We start from the raw sequence: 20,328 nt of genomic DNA on the forward strand, positions 1-20,328 counted from the left end.
CGTGTTAGACCATGGAAGTCGCTCTCGTTGGCCTAAGGGGAGGGACAGCCGGGCAGCTACGTGTGATAGTTAGCAGATGGACCGGACAGTTTGACGGAGGGAGCGGAGGATTGTTGTGAGCGAGTTTTCAGCCTTGACGAACTGGGACAAGTCGGCTTTCTACGTGCTCTGAATGCTACGCTATCTGTTGTTATTCCTGGCGACGGGTGCCGTTGCTACGCTCGTGCATTGGCAGCGGGATATTAGTTGCCATTAAGAAGAGTATGGAGAGCTCCTGGGAGTTGGAGCCAGAGATAAGAAAGTGCTTATTTGCATTCAGGCAGAGGGTGCCAGGAATTCAAACAAGGAAACACGAAGGATATTATGTAAGATGGAACTTTATCTCGATGATGAAACTGACAAAAACACTCATAATTTCTTCGGATTGAGAAGAGCATCACACTTCCTTTAATTCACTACGGGATTCGATATAATCTTACTTGCACGAAGTGTTAATTCTCACATCAACAATCTACTTCCCAGATGAAATCAATCGAAATAAAAACGTGGATACCTGTAATTTATTTTTCTAAAAAAAATATTTACTCCCATTATCGGGTTAATATCGTGCTAAGGATAATAAGAATATGAATGCTGTGATATTTTCTCTGATACCATCAGAGGGCGCACATTCTGTACTCTGTACTTATCTGCTACTTTGCACTTTTAATCCACACTAAAAGGCCATTTTTATCACAGAGACATCTAGCGGCTACTTATGGTACTGGCAGTTTTCTTATTTATTTATTTTCTTCCTAGGGTCGGGTCGGACTGTACTGCGATTTGTAATATTTAATGAAGAAATGCTGGTATTATTTAATCGTTTCAATGGATTCCACTTCAGTGTTAAAAACGCATCAAAAAAGTTGGGGCTGAAATATCTGTCTGGATATTAATGTAAAAATAACTTCATAATATTGCTCATTAGAATTTGGGAGAATTTTTTTTTATACCAATGCATAGTAGACTAGGATATCCTGCCAAGCATAAGAATTCCTTCTGAAGACCAATCATGGGACTCATTCAAGCTTCAGATTTTTAATACGGAAGATGTTACATTTATACACAAGGAAATGAAAAGCAATTACCATCTGAAGATTTGACTACCAGGTCGGCAGTTTTCTTCTTCTTCTTATTGTGCTATCTTCTATCGAAGGTCAGCGACCATCTTGGCGAACAAACTGCGCTCTTGTGCTAATCTGAGCAGTTGTGCATTGCTCTTTCCTGTCCACGTCTTGATGTTGTCAAACCATGATATTCTTTTTCTTCCTCTAGTTCCTTTGCCATCAATTCTTCCTACCAAAATAGTTTGTAGAAGTTGGTATTTGCTGTTTCTCATGATGTGGCCAAGATATGATGTTTTTCGTTTCTTGATTATTTGTACAAGATGTTTAGCTTTGCCAATGGATTTTAAGACATCTTCATTGGTAATTTTTTCTGTCCATGATATCTTTAGCATTCTTCTGTATAGCCACATCTCAAAGGCTTCGATTTTCTTGATGGTTGTCGCCTTCAATGTCCATGTTTCAACTCCATAGAGCAGAATAGACCACACGTAACATTTCAGCATTCGGCATCTGACTTCCATGTTTAGGTCTTTATTGCAGAATAGTGTTCTCATTTTCATGAAGGACTGCCGTGCAACTTCAATCCTTGTCTTTATATCTATTTCTGGATCCCACCGTTCATTAAGCCAGCAACCAAGATATTTATATCTTGACACTTGATCAATATTTTACCCATTGAGTGTCAGTTTCATTGATGAGACTTTTGAATTTATGAATAATCTAATTAGTGTTTTAAAAAAATAGTTGCATTCATGATGTTTTTTTAAAAAAAAATATGACGATTACTACTCCATTCAGAGGAGCAGAGTAGGAAAGTGGGTTGTTGATGTGCTCCTGAAACTACAAAACTTCGTTCTACACGTGTGTAACTGAATCACGCGGTTAACAAGGGCTAACTGACACAAATTAAACAGTCTCCAATCAACAATGTGCTGTTATTTTCACAACAATAACAAGAAAGAGTTAAGAGCTTGGGTTGTTTGCTTTGACATTATTAATGTAATTGCCTACTGAAACGATAAAGGGGTTTTATATATATATATATGGATACGTAGATAGATAGAGGGTCATGACATCGTTTTGTCTGAGCGGCTTCATTAATTAAAGTAATTCAGGTCGCAGGTGGCGAATTTTTTTTTCTTTCTCCGCACAGTCAAGCCGAATACGACAGCAGCAGAGTAAGACGAGAAAGCATTTTGTCATTTCCCGAAGGATCAACTCACAAACAGACAGGTTTGGTGTGTTCGCGTACCTTGCCCTTGTGATTAATTGTCACCACATTTCGGAAGGAGTCTTCTATTGACGAAAACTGGAAATCCGCTTACACTAATGAGCTCTCGGTGACAGCTGCTTGAAGTTCCGATTGACACTGCGGAAATGCCGGGCCGTAAATTTTGACACTTTCCCGTTCTTATCACACATTAATGAGCGAGAGATGTGAATAAACGGGAATGAAAAGGGGAAGAAAATGGCATAAAAACTAAACTAAAGCGAGAAGAAACAAATATTGTTGAATGGATCGAGCGATAAAAGCGAGACAAAGAGGGGAAGATGTGGAGGCATGATGAGATTAAGGAGGAGAGGAAAGCAGAAATATCGAAATTATTAAATCCATTGATGAATAAAGAAATGAGAAAGAAAACCTAGAGGAAGAAACACACCGGAAGATGAAGATAAATAATAGCAAGAGAAATGCAATCAAAAGAGAGAAAGTGATAATAAAGGGATGCAGAATGGATGGAAAGAAAAAGAGGAGAAGAAATACATATTTTTGAGTGGAATAATGAAGAGACAGAAAATTGAAGATATTAATAATATAAGTAACAACAGAAAGAAGGGGCGAGAGAGAGAGAGATTGGAAGAGTTTACTGAGGGAAAGAAGAGAATTATAGCCTTTTCTTTTTCTTTTTAGCATCTTTTCTTTAAGATATATGTATTAAATATATGTTTTGACACAACCTTAACAGAGGGCGACCCAAAAACTAATTAATTCAGAATTGCTTTCTGAATTAATTATGTGAAATAAAGTATATTTTTTATGTAAAAAATATACTTTATTTCACCGGTTAGTATCTGGCGGAACAAGGACGTAAGACACAGTTCACCCTTTTCTCTTTTTGAAAGCTTTCTATTCAGATCGCGATCACGTGACATAATATAAAGGCAGGTAAGCTACTTTAGAATGATTCTCCGCATATATATAAACCTAATTACGCATCCGGTTTAGTGAAACTTACATAAATACAAGATCTAGTAGCGTGCGTTTTTACTGTATTCTATTTTTAACGTTGTTGCTGCGTTGGTTCATCTGAAACTAACTTAGAACAGTCGAGCATATGTTTATATCACGTTCATCTTACGCGTGAAAAGTTAGTTGAAGAAGAAGAAGAAGAAATGACGGTAATCCCATGAAAAGTCATGTTTGCTGGTTACTGTGTGTCCTGTAAGTTACGCCTTTCCAGCAATTGCTGTTTTGGATCTTCCAGGTTTTTCGTATTTTTTACAACACTTGTTTTCAAATGTATCGTTATTATCGGTCTAATCTTATGGAGGTAAAAGTTAGGGGGGGGGAAATAAAATTTTTCTGAAGATTGGGTAACATGTTGATCTTCATCTCAATATTAAATCTCATTCTTCACAATCAAATGAACGAACAGAACACCCTATACATTATAATAGAGTGTTTTACTATGCAAATTGTTTTTTCAGGATGAGACACTGAATAATTCTGGCTAAATATTTCTTCACAAATTATATAGGGAGAAAAAATCAAATTCTAATACTCTTTTCAGCTCTCGCACATTTATTTTTTTCATGGAATTTTACAGACCACTCTAATAATAGTGTATTCATAGTAATTTAAATGATATTTCCATTCGGTGATATTCGAATAATATAAAGGTCGTCCATGTGAAATCTTATCTGTTTGTATTTAATGCTGTGATAAGAAAAAAGGGAGAAAATAAGAGAGAGATTAGTTGAAGAACGCTTTTTGTTCGCAAAATATATTTGACACTAGCGACACCTATTTTTTGTCTCTCTAAACATTAATGGTCAATCGCTATCATTCATCGTAATTTTCTTTTGATGGCGGAAAGTTAGGTTTCCGTGCTATCAAACAACCTAATAAGAATCAAAAAAACATCCGTTAGTAAAGATGGGGATTCTTGCTTGGCACGAGCGGGATAAACGGGGATGAACATTTATTACCAGGTGATGTGCCCTTAATAATATATGAAGCTTCTAAAGTAAAGTGCTGGAGATCCTGCCAGGACCAACTTTCCATTGCTGAGAGCAGTTCGTGCCGCTTAAGTTAGCTTCGGGTACTTTATCCATGGGTCCTGGACACTTGGCAGGCAGGTGCAGTAACAACCTCCAATTACTAGACACTCTAATCCCTAGCCGGCTTCGTTGCACTCGTTTTTGGTAATTTTGAAAGTGCACAGAAGTTGTTTATCTTCGGCGATAAGCAAGAAGTAAATTACTGGCTCACATTATCGCAGACAGGAAGACGTGAAGAGACAGATTCACACAAGGTGGGGGGTGGGGGGGGTAAAAGAAAAAGGAAAAAGAGACACACACACACCGTAAGAACTACACGAAAAAAAAACATACTGCGATGATTGGTAGGAAATAAGTAGATTTGGTTTATTGTAAAACAATTAAAAAAAAGGATATAAATAGAACAAAATAGAAGATGGAGGATAGGTATAACGATAGAATAAAGTTTAAGATGATCGAAAGGAAATGAGAGAAAAATGGTGAGTGGAGAATAAACGGGGTACGATTTAATTCAGGTATTCCTGTAAAAAGTACAGCTGATGAAAGAAAGAAAAAGGAAAATAGTGAGAAATTAAATAAATCTAAAAAAAATGACAGATAAGCAGATGGAGAGAGTGATGGTGAATGAAAGAAAAAATGAGAGTTCAAAAGTAGAAAATAGATAGATAGATAGATAGATAGATAGAGAGAGAGAGAGAGAGAGAGAGAAATGAAAATATAGATAGTGTGAATGAAAGAAAGGATAAGAAAAGAGAATGAGAGAAAAATATAATTGAGGAAGAGAGATATACATATATATAGAGTGCGGAAGCGAAAGAAAAAAAGGAATAAATAAAAACAGAAAATGCAAAGAATGAGGGAGACAGAGAGAGAGAGAGAGAGAGAGAGAGAGAGAGAGTATAAAGGACATATAAAAAGGTGATGAAAGTAAAAACATAAAGAAGAAAAAGAAAGAAATATGTCCAGGCGGATATATTCTTATAATTTCTTTAAAAATAAAAATATAAAAATACTGATCTATTATTGTTGAATACTCTTAATAATTGGAAATTTTGCAGTATTTAATTATGTAATCAACTAACATGCTAGAGAAGTCGTAACCACTACTCGCATGTCCGCAGAAGAATTTCCATCATTCCACTCCTCATCTAAAGTACACAATTGTTTATGAAAATATTAAAAAACGGAAAATCAAAAGAAACACTCGAACGCAAGTAGATTAAATTTAGCTCAATAGCATGACAACTGATAATTGAGAAATTTCGATGGGAGAAAGCCAAACGATGCACAAGAAGAAGACGGTATAAACAAGCATTAAAATAATTAAATGTACAGCTAGAGTGGGTTATTACGTTCATCATCCCTACAGTGAGAGAAAGGCATAGTCAACCCGAAAAACTTCTGTTGGAACTTCTATTTCCTCCTTTTATATTTTCCACTATATTGGATAACTGGAAATGATGAATGGAGGAAATTGCAAGTGTAAGCTTCGACATACGATATCGCTATTGTGACAAGAAGCATCGCCAAGTTTTCTGTAATTTGTCATAAGTTCTGAAATAGCCATCGGACTTCTGAAACCACTGTAGTGAAAAGCAGCTATTGATGTATCCCCCCCCCCCAGATGTTTTGGAAATTGTGGCTCGTGTCCTGGTCATAGATCCCTTCCCATTGCACCTCGAGGGATGCGAAGGTAAATGCTGCATCTCCATAAATAAACTCACAAAGTAACGAACACACTTCTAATTTCCTTAAAGCAATTAGCTTGACGCATGCGCAGTGCAGTCATCGTTACCGGAAGTTTTCTCGGAAAAACCGCCGTTGCCGGTAGAAAAACAGTAGCTCTTCTACCCATCCTCGAACTGCCTCCTAATCGTTTCCATCACAACCGCAAACCTTATCCCGATGGAAGCACGAGCGAAAGCTACAAACATCTGCCCCATTCGGTTGCGGCGGCGGCGGTGGCTGGCACCGTGCGTGACGAACAGCGGAAACGTCAAGGGAGGAGACATCCGTTTTGCTGACTTTTTTCTTTCTTTCTTTTTTTTTTTCCCCTACAGGAGGATTGTTATTCCACAGAGGTCGGTTTTAGCCGTCGCACCGGCACACTTACTGCCAGAAGGGAGGAACAAAAATTTGGTGTCACCTGTCTCTGGTGGTGCTATCAGTTCGCGCGCGACAGACTACTACTCCAGGCAGGTGGATATGTGTTTGTTCGGGCAACTTTCTAACGCTTGGCTGCCGCGAGACTGCGCGGTTAAAGAATGGTTTTGGAAATCGTTATTTTGATGTTCGTTTCATAATGTTACCGTTAGGTGGCGCAGCTATACCAGTATTTGCTAAATAATGCTTTTTTTTTTTCACGATAACCAAATTATTCAATAAAAACTGAATGGTAAATGAGGACGGAAAACATCTTTATGTTTTGTTATGTTTTATTATTAATCATAAGTTTCGAATTTTCTGTGTGACAGTTTTATTTCAAATAAAACTTTATTTACCGAACTATTATAAAAATCCACTTATAACACCCTCGGCCGAATCGAAAACTTATTACGTAGGAAAATTATGATGACACCAGTATTTGACAAAATAATTTTATGGGACAGGTTTATTTCTGTTTATTAAATCATCCTACTAGATGTGCATAAACCCAATATAAAAAGAATATGAACTATTCCGGTTTTGTATCTGAATAGTTATTTGTATTAGCTATTTATAAATTTATTATTTGTTTAAACTTCTAATTGTAAAAGTGATAATATTTGTTGTTTATTATAATATTGTATTTAAAAAAGTAAAAAAAAAATTCAATAAATAAAATGATCCCAAGTTTTTTAGAATATGCTATGACACCATTTTGTTTTTTATAAAATTAAAATTAAAAATGTTCTTTCAATGTATTAGCCAGATCGGACACTGAGAAATGAACAATCGGCCGTGAGATGCGGTGATTGATTCGTTCAATCCAATACCCTTGGAGGGTAATGGATGGCAATGCTATAGCCAGTGAAGTTCTAACTGAGGCTCGGCTATTGCTTGTTACCCTCCTGCCATGATCAGAGCTTTAATTGCTTAATACCATCTTATCCCTACACTGTCCTCTACAGATAACGGGGAATATGAAAAGCATTCTTGCTTCGCCCATTTAAGCCAGTCCTTATAAGGATAAGGATTAGCCAGATCGTGGAGGAAGGGAGAGAGATAGACCGTGAGATGCGTGATTAATACCCTTGGAGGGTAATGGATAGCAATGCTGTAGCCAACGAAGTTCTCACTGAGGCTCGGCTATTGCTGTTATTCTCCTGCCATGATCAGAGCTTTAATACCTCAATAACACCTTATCCGTACACTGTCCTCCACAGATAACGGGGAAGGCGAAAAGCATTCTTGCTTCGCCCCTTTAAGCCAGTCCTTATAAGGACTAGCCAGATCGTTTGCCTGAAGACATCATGAACTTGATCAGAGACAAAAACAGAGCTAGGAAAAGATTCCGTAACACGTGTGCACCACAAGATAAAACAGCTCTAAACAGATTAAATGGGGCAGTAAGTGATGCACTCAAAGCTCATGAAGACCAAGTATGGGAAGAAAAGTTAGCCTCCATTTCACCTACTGATCACTCCATCTGGACTACTGAAAAATATCAGAAACAAAGACAGATCCCTTCCCCCAATATTCTCTGACCGGGGCCTTGCTCACACAGATGTAGACAAAGCAGAAGTTATAGCATACAATTTAGAGGAGCAATGCAGGCCTTCGTATGGAAACCTTGACTTTGACCACATATATAAGATTCACAGCAAGGTCAGACACTCACTCAAACTTCCTATCACCAGCACTGACCATATTGCACCAACATCACCTGCTGAGATATATGACATTATTAAAAAATTAAAGAACAAAAAAGCTCCTGGGCCAGACGGCATTACTAATCGGGTGATTAAACTTTTGCTCCGAAAAGCAGTATTGCACCTGACTACAATTATAAATGCAATCCTAAGTCTTCACTATTTTCCTTCCACCTGGAAAATGTAATTCCTATACATAAGCCAGGCAAGGATCCTCATCTGCCTCAAAATTATCGTCCAATCAGTCTCATCTCCAACCTAGGCAAGATTGCGGAGAAGGTCATCCTCGCATGTCTTCAAGCCTCAATAAATGAACTAGACATCCTTCCTAAAGAGCAGTTCGGCTTTCGGCAATACCACAGTACTACTCACCAAATCCACAGAATTGTGGAATACATTACTACCAGCTACAACTGGCATCAATACACGGTTGCTGTTTTCCTTGACCTATCCAAAGCATTTGACAAAATATGGCACTTTGGATTGCTACATAAATTTATCTCAGCTGGTATCTCAATGAAATTTACACATTTAGTTAGTTCATATCTGCAAAACAGGATCATGCAAGTCAAGATTAACGGCACTACCTCATCTCAGCGACCCATCTTGGCTGGAGTACCACAGGGATCACTACTGGCTCCATTGCTATTCTCTGTATACATGTCTGATATCCCGCACAACCCAATGACATTCATCATGGCCCTGTATGCAGATGACACAGCATTATTAGTCAGATCTCTTCGACCACATTTCGTTACTAGAAAACTTCAAGAAAACCTTCTAAAATTAGAAAGATGGTTCTCCAAATGGAGACTGCAAGTAAATCCCCTAAAAAGTTCAGCTATTCTCTTCACAAAAAGGTCGATATCTCTAGGAGACATCTTATTATTCAACACCAAAATTCCCTGGCAGACGGAAACAAATTACTTAGGTGTCGTCCTCGACAAAAAATTAACTTTTAACCAACACATCAAGGCTACATGTACAAAGGCATCTAAAGCCATCGCTCAGATCTACCCCTAATAAACAGAAGCAGCAAGCTAAACATCAGAACCAAACTGCTTTTATACCAGCTGACGATTCGTCCTATAGTTACTTATGCTTATCCAGCCTGGAGCCAAACCTACACTACAAATATTATCAAATTGCAATGGATTCAGAACAAACGCTTGAGAATGATCGTAAATGGTTCGTCAGAAATCACCAACTTCACCGACATACAAATATTCCTTATGTCTTCTCCTTCTTGCAGACTTTAGCTGCAAAGTTCTTCCTAAAGACGTTCACTCATCCCAATGATCTAGTTCAGCAAGCTGTAGCCTATGAGCCTACAGATACATTCAAACACAAAAGACCAAAAGCCATTTTAACTTCCTTCAGTGATGTATAATCTCCATGCCCATTCTGGGCGAGCAAACTGCTCATAATATTTTCCCTCACTGTGACCGTGACAGACAACGTAGAATATGAAAAGCTTTTCGCTTCATCCCTTAAGTCATAAATGTCAATTGTCAATTGTCAATAATATAATATATAATATATGGGCAGGGAGTTTGGATGCAAAGTGACCCAGGGAGTGTGGATGGCAATGCTGTAGCCAATGAAGTTCTAACTGAGGCTCAGCTATTGCTGTTACCCTCTTGCCATAATCAGAGTTTTATAGCTCAATAACACCTTATCCTAACACTGTCCTCTACAGATAACGGGGAAGATGAAAAGCATTCTTGCTTCGCCCCTTTAAGCCAATCCTTATAAGGACTATAAGGATTAATATATGTATTCTTTTTAATATATGTACTGTGCTTTTTTTTTTACTTTTTTAATAGATGGTACATGTTTTCTGATAAATAAATATCTTAAACCTACGTGTAAAAGCGAATTTTAGAAAAGTCTATACTACCTGATTCTCTGAATCCTTTTACTGATCAGAATGTAACGGGATGTTTTGTCTTGGCGAAAGATCTTTAGGTATTAGATTTTGTCCAACCAGTCTGAGACTACCACCCCAATTAGGACTTCTTAGATTATCTCATCCTTAACTGATCCATAGTAGCAGTGTATTGATTTACAGTTTTTCGTGTGCGGAATTCGTATTGAAAATTCACTGGTTTGTTGATGACCATAATGTGCTTCTTTTTTGATTCTACAAACACTGTACTGCATAAATCTACAGCCACTAAAACATATACATCTTCATATATAACTTTATATTATTTTTTACCACAAAAGCGTAAGTGGACCAGATTGATACATCTTTTTAGGATAGATAAACTGCTATAAAATTTATTAATACATGGTTTATGAATTTACGTCACACGCGAAGGGTAGGGAGAGGGAGGTTAGTGGAGCGTGAAGCCGAATAAAATCTCTTAGCTCTCTAGCACTTTTTTCATTTATTTAACACCACCGCTGGTTGTCCATACGTTTTCTTCAACGGGTTTCTGATAATCTTGTTAACTTTCTTGCTTACAAATACTGTTAATTTCTTACTAAAAATAAATCATTTTATGCAGTCTTAACGTCTTATTTTAGGTGGGAGATGAAGGTCATTGCCCTGTGTGAGACCACCAGCACCACCGCTGTAGATTACGGATTATGTAAAAAACATCAAAATATACAGAATTAATAAAATATAAAAAAATAAGCAAATTCCTTTTGGAAATTAATTTTGAACCGATAGATTCAAAAACATAGAAACAGGTCAAATAGCAATTAAAAAAGGAGTTATGCAAGGCTGTCCATTGTACCTTATTTATTCAACCTGTACCTAAAAGAAGTAGTAGACGAAGGACTACAGATGTGTGAAAGTATAACTGTAAATGGAAGAAATATAACACATTTAAAGTATGCTGATGACATAGTTATCACTACAGACATCCAAGAAAAATGAGAAAATATCCTGACCAAGCTGGTTTGGTCATGTTTCTAGAATGAACCCAGAAAGACTACCAAACATACTATTAAATGGTAGAATTGAAGGACAGCCCAGCAGAGGAAGACCAAGAAAGAAATGGATTGACAACATTAACGAAAGCACCCACTTAAATTCCATAATAGAACTTCATAAAAAGACAGCAGACAGAAAGAAATGGCAAAAATTCTTTGAAGAACTCAACCCGCCATGAACGGAAGAGAAGAAGATTCAACTGACAGTTTATTGCGAAAATCGCATCTTGTATTTCGATTTTTTAAATAGTACAACATATCACCGATATACTTATTTTGGCTAATAGAATGTGTTGACAGTTTCATCCAAAAGTTAGCCATAATATAAAATAAAACATAGTTTGCTATTTTCCAATAAGATAGTATAAACCGCACTGCATGCTATAAATCTGCTGAAAAGAATATAAATAAATCCACGATATTTCCGGTTTCAGTGTAAATGACGTAGAATTACTAGCATCATAAATCGCCATCCAAATCTCACCGCAGAGGCAAAAAAAAAAAAAAAAAAGCCAAGTTCAGATCATTACGTTGAAGAGCTATCTGTACGTCCACTGGAAAAGTTCACTAAATTGTCGCACAAGTCGGGAGATGGATAGCCTCGCTAGTGCAACGACACACTTCTTTTTTAGTGTGTATTGGCAACGCAGAAAGCTATCTGAGATCGCGAACATTAACCTCCTTTAAGTGTTACTCCAAACAGCTTCAGCAATTTGGGGTAAACAAGTGATTTTTCTTATACAACTCAGGCTGGGAGGCCGCCATTAATAGATAATATTCACTTCCACTGCAGACTTGGAAAAGAAATAATTCACAAAATAGTTTATGCTATGCCCTCTAGCAGTGTAATCAGTAACTACTAATTAAATGAGTCTCACTGTGGGAATTCTCAGGATAGAATTACTATGTACTTAAAATGTGACATTAAATTATTTATGTATTTTTTTTATTTCATTTTATTTATTTAGTTAGTATTTTAGGTCTATGTGGAATCTAGAGATGTTATTCACCTGATTTTGGTATTTTTAATTTATGGGTAACCTCCTTTTAATGATTTATCTCAATAAATCGTCATATAGAAAAAATAGGCTAAAACTTTAGTCATAAATTAGTCGTTACGAAATTTAATTATAACGTTTCATATTATAGAGTCTTACCTTTAAAATTAAGCACTTAATTCTTTCCTTTCTATTTGATTTATGCTTTCAACATAATCTAAAAATAAGCTTTAATAATTCGCTCATCAATCTACTTTGGTTTTCTATAATTAGTAATGAAGGTTAGCAGTTAATAAAAAAAAAACAGTCATATAAGTGAATTTTCGCAACGATTTACTAAATCAAGAATTTGAATAAATACCATCAATGAAAGACTATCATGCACACACACACACACATGTATCTGCATATATTAGTCAAAAAAGGACCATCAGAAAACAATCATTTCATTCTTTCGAGATGTCGCTTTGAATTATCCTTATCATAAATCAGTATTATCTAATAGAACTCGGCTTATTTCGCATTCAAACAGACACGCCATCTACATTTTAACAAATAAAATGCAACTAGCAGACTTACTGAAAACAGAATATTGTAATGTAGGTAATTTACGTTTTTTTAAAAGCACGAAAAATGAAAATTATAATAGAAAAAAGATGGAAGAGAGTAAACTATTGCCAGGGTATTCTTATATATATATATAAGAATTATTTTTCATATATATATATATATTTGAGATAAATAAACAAAGCTTTTTGATTGCTTCATGCGCACTTGATAAAGAAATTTATAATGACGTCATTGTAGTTCATTAATGCGCATGCTCCCTTCTCAATCGCCATTTTTTAGTTTAGATATCACTTCTGGGACATTTCTTTCATACACTGTCTTCTTCAATCAGAAGATTGTGTACAATTATTATTATTTTTTTTTATGACGAGAATTCACAGAACAAAAAACCTTAATTATTACTAAAAGTTTTATTTCAACTATTTAACTTTCAGTTTGGCTGTAGCTTAAAAAATAAAAATAACAATAAAAATTAAATAAAACCATCGGATTTATTCGGCTGGTTTTATCACAATAATATTTAAAGCACTCAAAAGAGTTTCCTAAAAACTGTATTCTTCTTGATAACACTTTATACATTTCTCAGAAAAAAAATACTGTAATGGAAATGAAAAAAAAAATGCTTTTCATTTATTCGAAGGAATGCTCATGTTTTTTTTTTTTTTTTTTTCTTACAAGAATTACGCATTTTTACAAAAGCAGATTAAACTGTTTTTCAACTAATTATAATTCAGAAGGTCTCTAACGTCATCCTTCATCCCAAATAAAGTAATTTTATAACCTCAAAATCGTTAGGTTGGCAGTTTATACCTTCGTTATAATCTTCATCATCTCGTTGTGCTCATCGTCGTTTTCATGATTATCATCATCATCATCATCGCAATGTAAAATCTAGATATGTTAACAGTCTTAATTATACGTATATTTATTTGTATGTGAGCTTGTGCGTTCTTCCTTGAACATTTCCATTATTGATGAAAGATCTTGTGTATACTGAGGATATTTTACGATCTCAATCAGCTGAAAAAACATTTGCACTCCTCTTTTCCTGATCTGGGTTCATTTCTCTGCAATAAAACAGGGCCACAAATGTGAACACGTTGAAATCGTTAGTGAAAATATGCCTTGTAGCTTCAGTAAGTCCACTCTGGATTCACTGAAGCTGGATACACTTTGGTGGTTGTCTCACACCAGAGAGAAATGATTTGTCGCTGGACGTGGATTAAAAAAGTTCCATGCTTCGTCTCCAGAGTCCATGGTTTCCAGAAGTACAAAATGGAATGTGATGGTCACATACTATAATTTTTATTCTTGCTTTATTTGGATTTTGAATTCTAATAAAGTTTCGTGTAAAATAAAACCTGTTTTTATTGAGATCCGTCGCTAACAATGGGCTTAAAATTGATCCAAACGAAGAAATTCGTCAATTAATGCTATTGATCATTTATAACTAATATAATTACCGTAATTAATATTAATAAAATTTATTGTTAAATCACATTTATTAATAAAACATTTACAGGTTCATTGTAATAGGAACAACAAATGCTTTGGTCTCTAGGCGCAGGATCTATTATCTACCCTGAAGGCCAAACGTGTAATTGTATGTCAAAATAATCCACATTACCAATGATCTGAAATGTTACTGGTAATCCGATATATTATTGTCAGGATTTAAGAAAGACAATAGCGGAAGACTTTTAGCATTATTTGGATATTATTTTAAAATTATAGTATAACAATAATAGAATTTATTGTAAGTATTAATACAGTTTAAAATTTTTTTTAAAAATATTATATAAAGAAAAATCTTTGAAATATAATCAGAATATCAATACACCATTTTTTATAATGCTTAAAAGTAAGTTAATAAATTCAGTTTGGTATTTCGTACACCCAATTAAAATTTTACGCATTTTTGTGGTTAATCTTTTTAAACTAGTTTTTTTTTTCTATTTTAACTCGTAATGTTATGTTGTCATTTTCATAATGCGATTGACAAAACTCAAATGCTGTATTTAATCCAAATTCGCTCTGTCCATGACGAAGTTAATTATAGTACATAGTTGTTAATCTGAGGGATCGACTGACCCACTTTGACCATGCTAGTAGACGCCCACGTATAATTACATAAGCTAGCAGAGAAACTTCTCTTTACACAACAAGTTTTTGTTTTCCCTTTCTGACAACTGCTAACAATCATTACTCACATCGGTAACGTTCCCACTCAACTCCATTTTTGTTGTGAGAGACAAAACAAAAAGCGGGTTTATCAATGAAATTGGCATTGAACCGAGCAATGCGCATTTAATATATCACTGGGTGTATTAACCGGTCATGCACTTGACACTACGCGTGTTAAAAATGACAAAAGTTTGTTATTCGAGGGATCTGACAAAGGGGAAGACAATTTGAATAATTATTTAACAGTGAAACTCTTTATCTAAGTGATAACTGGTTTTAGATATTTGTTTTGTTTTCGGTCTCGAGACAGTGTCTGGAGAAATTGGCACTGTTTTCATACTTGGGAGGTTTGGAGGTTATTTATGGATGATGGAAATGTAAGACATGTAATTTTCAACAGAACAAAATTTCAAAACAAAACAGAAGGACCCGTTCTCTGTAAACAACATTCCAACGATCAGATACACTACTTGGACAAAATATCGGGATAATTCGACACTAGTTCTCAGGTATGCGATTATTATTTATATGCGTAATGTGGAAGATTATTTTAATGGTAATCGTGACTGCGCTTTTCGTATAGAAATGATTTCGAGCATTGAAGATGAACTGGTAAGGTCATAGGATGGTATAAATAGAAAGTAGTGTGGTATGAATTTAGAAAGAGCTATCACCAATAGGAATGAACAGCAGACTTGATGGAATGTCTCAAGTTAGTTTAAATTAAGTCATGTTGTGACTTGATTTCTAGGAGCATGGAGCCCGCAAAATTGGACTATTTGGAAGCAATGAGGCGAATTTAAACCATTGCACCCATCTTAGCATTGACCATTCTAGACCATCAAAGGTGTCTTGAGGTATTCTGTACCTACTAGATATAATAACGTCCCGGAGATGTGCGAATTAGGTAGACACTGGTAGGCTACAGGCGGATGCTCTTCCGATAATTTCACAAATCATCTAGGAAATTCAGATCAAGAGAATTAGACCATCAGAGTAGCATATGAAATTCTTGGATATGTTCTTTGATCCATTGGGCAGCATTGTCACCATATAGGGCAATAATCAATCCGAAACAATATATATTAGAGGTCAAAGTCTGTTCATTGGGGGAATGCGAAGACCCAGAATGTTCACCAGAATAATCCTTATACCAGGATACCGCCACTACCACTGGCCCATTTCCAACAGTGCAGTCGGATGGGAGGGAAACAGGTTGGATGGTAAATATCGCAAATAATCTAACTTAATGTTTTTTAATGGTTTATTTTATCTATTTATTTTTTAAAATTTAAATACTGTCTTTAAATCTGAAACTCATTTCAGAATATAGGCATTGTGGGTCAAGATATTTTGAAATTGGCATGTTATGAATATTAGACATTAAATTAATATTTTTATGCATATTAGATATAAAATGAGTCTCGCTATGGACAATTAATGTTAGTTTTCGAACCTAGCTTGAAACCTAGTATAATTTTATTTTTTCATCCATTTCATTAGCTTAAATCGAAGAAATATGAAATGAGAAAATTAAATAACCCAAAGGTCATATTATTTTACATATGCACAATTACTGTGCATATGTAAAATAATACTTTATCTTTTCCATATTAACACACCTTTAGTATGTAATTTTGCATTTCTTTGAATTTGTGTTTTATATTTTATTATTGAGTATTATTATTTCATATTTATTTATGTTATAAAGAATAATATCTATCTTAGAAATTTTATAATATTTAATAACAGCTTTATTTAGTAATATAAGCATATATCAATTAAAACTATTATTAATTATATTTCCTCAATGTTTTTGATTTTATAACGACAAGTTTTCGTCTTTGATATGAAAATCGAACCCATCTGAGAACATGCGGCCATTTCCTTTACGAGTTTACTCTTAAATCAGTGAATGCAACAACTAGAGCCATCTATCGGAAGTCGATTGAGTTTTTTCACAAAAAACTGTACGTACAAGGAAACTGTTTTAACTTTTATAAATTACCACCTGTTTATGATCTATTTACATACAACAATCATAATTAATGATACAGCAATGAAATGATGAAATAAACATTAAATAATAATAATAATGATGATTAAATACTTTTCTATGGAGAAACTCTGTAATTCACTTTTGATAATATTTCTAATTTATGTTTGCCAATGAATATTCAGTGACGTAATTGGACGCTTTTTCTCGCACGTAGAACGTTATTGTTTCAAAGGGCGAAGCAAAAATGCCTTTTATACTCCTCGTTATCTGATATCTAGATGCAATGAAGGGAACAAATTTATTAACTGTTAGCTCTTCCTGTGAGGGCATGGGGGTTACATATCTTCACTTGATATCAGGCTTTAGGTCTTTTATGTTTATAGAGGCTTAAAGGGGCGAAGCAAGAATGCTTTTCATCTTCCCCGTTATCTGTAGAGGATGGTGTAGGGATAAGGTGTTATTGAGCTATTAAAGCTCTGATCATGGCATGAGGGTAACAGCAATAGCCGAGCCTCAATTAGAAGTTCATTGGCTACGGCATTGCCATCCATTACCCTCCAAGGGTATTAATCACCGCATCTCACGGTCGATTCCTGTCTCAGAATCCTATACGAGTTGCCAACAGGTGTACCACCTTATTATTGAATTACTCTGGATTTAGAGTAAGATGTTGGAAGTTTTTTCCCACTTGGTCAGACTGTAATAAATTTAGTTTAAACCTTTACCTATGAGTTGGTAGTGGCCCTTCCCTTAATGCATAGTTTATACATGTCCGCAAGTGCTTTGCATTATGGGAGATACTGATACAAGGAGGGATGAGAACTTGGTCCACTTTTACCACGAGTTGCCTCATCCTGAAGATACTTCAAGCGCAAACTTTGTTTGCTTACACTTGGATAAAGGATTAAACTAAATTTATTATAAGAATATTAGTGTTGGAGGTATGGCTCCAAGCTGGAGAAGCATATGTAATTATAGGATGAATCACCACCTGATAGAGAAGCAGTTTGTTTCTTGTGTTTAATTTGCTATTTTTGTTAACCGGGGGCGGGGGGGAATAGCGTTGGGTGATGGCTTTAGATACCTTTTCACATATGATCTGAATATGGTTGTTGAAGCTTAAGTTTTTGTCCAGCAGTCCCGAGATATTTGGCTTCTGTTTACCATGGAATTCTGGTATTAAACAGAAAGATTTCCCCTTTAGCTAGAGATGCTAAAGGGGACATGGAGATGCTAATCATCTAGTGAAGAGCACAGCTATACTCTTCTGAGGGTTAACTTGTAATCTCCAAACCCAGATTGTAGACTGAAAGCAGAATCGGGGCCAGTAAGGATCCTTGTCGAATCCAGAATAAAATACGACGTTGGGTTGAAACAGTTCCGTTTATCTTGACGTGCATTGTCTTGTCCATGAGATATTATTTTATTAACAGTACACCATTTTCCACGGAACATTAGCGGTAATGAGTTTATACAACAGGCCATAGTGCTAAATTTTGTCAAAGCTTTTGCGATGTCTAAGAATACAGCTCCAGTGTGTTATTTCCAATTAAATCCCTTGATGATATACTCTATCAATCAGCATATTTGTTCGGTGGTGCTATGATATTGGTGAAATCCAAATTGTTCTTGCGGGATGATTTTTAGTTTGTCTACTGAATCTTGGAGTCTGGAGAGGATGATTTTTTCAGCAATTTTTTCTAGATTTGAAAGAAGCAAGCTAATAGGATGACAATCTTGAGGTAGATGTGGATCTTTACCCGGTTTTTTTACTGGGATTATGTCAGTAATTTTCCAAGAGGAAGGAAAATATTGTATTCTGAGGATTGCGTTAATTATGTTAGTAAAATGCACAATAGCTCAATGAGCAATAATTTGATAACTTTGTTTGTAATGCCATCAGGACCAGGTTTTTTTTTTTTTTTATTCTCAAGGTTCTTAATGATGGCAATTATTTCCGCTGGTGAAGTAGGCGTGATGAATCTGGAACTGTTGTCAGAGAGTTTTAGGGTGCATCTGACATGGCGATGAATTCTGTATGTATGGTTGATATTTAAGTTTTCATATGCTGGTCTGCATTGATTTTCTAAATTCCTTACTATGGCTTCTACTTTTTCTGCATCCGTATGTGCAAAGCCCAGTCTGATTGGAGAGTGGGAAGAGATTTACTCTTGTTTCCTCAAGAGTTTCCAGATGGAATTATCAGCAGGGGGGAAAAGATGTTAACTTATTTTCCCATAGTTGGTTTCTGTGAATTTTGAGAGCATCTCTGACTAAGCTATTCAGTTTGTTGGGAATGTTTTTGTCTTGAGGAGCACTTGTGTTATGATATCCTTTCTCTCTTATTAAGTTCATTATGCTTTCTGGAAGACAATTGAGCTTAAGGGCAACTGTAGTTTTGGTAACTACTGTTAGAGCTTTTTATTGCTATTTCAACTTCTTCCTTAGATCTTATACAGGGAACAGGGCCAATATATTCCTGAAGTACTTTAGATAATTTTTCCCAATCTATAAAAAAGTAGGGGATGGTAGTCAGTTGTTTCTGTTTTCCAAGCTGAAGGTGAATGGGATTATGATCTGACGATAGTTCATTTAATATTCTGAGGCTGTACTCGTAGTTAATATTCTGTAGAATGGCAATAAGGATATCAGCAGTGCCAGAAGGACTGTAATGAGTTGATTCAGTGGGACCTGTCACAACGGAGTGGTTAAGTCATGTGTAATTGAAAAGGATGCGGTCTTTTTGTTGTTAGTTCTACTGTTCCATGATGAATGTTTGGAGTTTAAATCTCCAGTAATAATGATGGGCTCCCTAACACCAAGGATGGCATCCAAATCAGAAATTAGCAAAGTCCTTGTCAGTGAGTTGTAGGCAGCGTAGATTTTAAATTTTCCAGCTGTGTTGGTGTGAACGTCAATGCCCGTAATCTCTAGGTTAGCGGTTGGAGGGTTGGTTAATGAATGTAATTTTTAATAAAGATTGTTGTGCTACTGCCTCTGTAGTCTAGTCTGTCGTTTCTGTGGAGCTGGTATCCTTTAAGCTTAGGCTTTTCTGCAGGTCTTAGATGGGTTTCGTTTATTAAAATAATACCGTTTATTAAAATGATATCTCTGTGCGAATTCTGGGAGTTCTAAGATCTTACTAGTTAGGTTATTGGCATTCATTCCAAGCTGTGATCTGTAGTGAATCCGGGAGAAGTCTATTTCTGATCATTAGTAAGCGCTGTTAGAATGGACTGTTTTGTGCAGGAATCTTTTTGTAGAATTTAATGATGGGGTGGATTTATTAACGTCTTGAAGCATATTTACGAGAGCAACTGTAATGATTGCTGTTAGGTTTGGATGTGATTGTTATTGGTCCTGATCTTGTTGTACTGAGGGAGCCACGTCAG

Source organism: Typopeltis vanoorti, chromosome 23, assembly GCF_054136105.1.
Source record: "Typopeltis vanoorti isolate ZY-2024b chromosome 23, IOZ_Tvanoo_1.0, whole genome shotgun sequence".
Taxonomy (NCBI): Eukaryota; Metazoa; Arthropoda; class Arachnida; order Uropygi; family Thelyphonidae; genus Typopeltis; species Typopeltis vanoorti.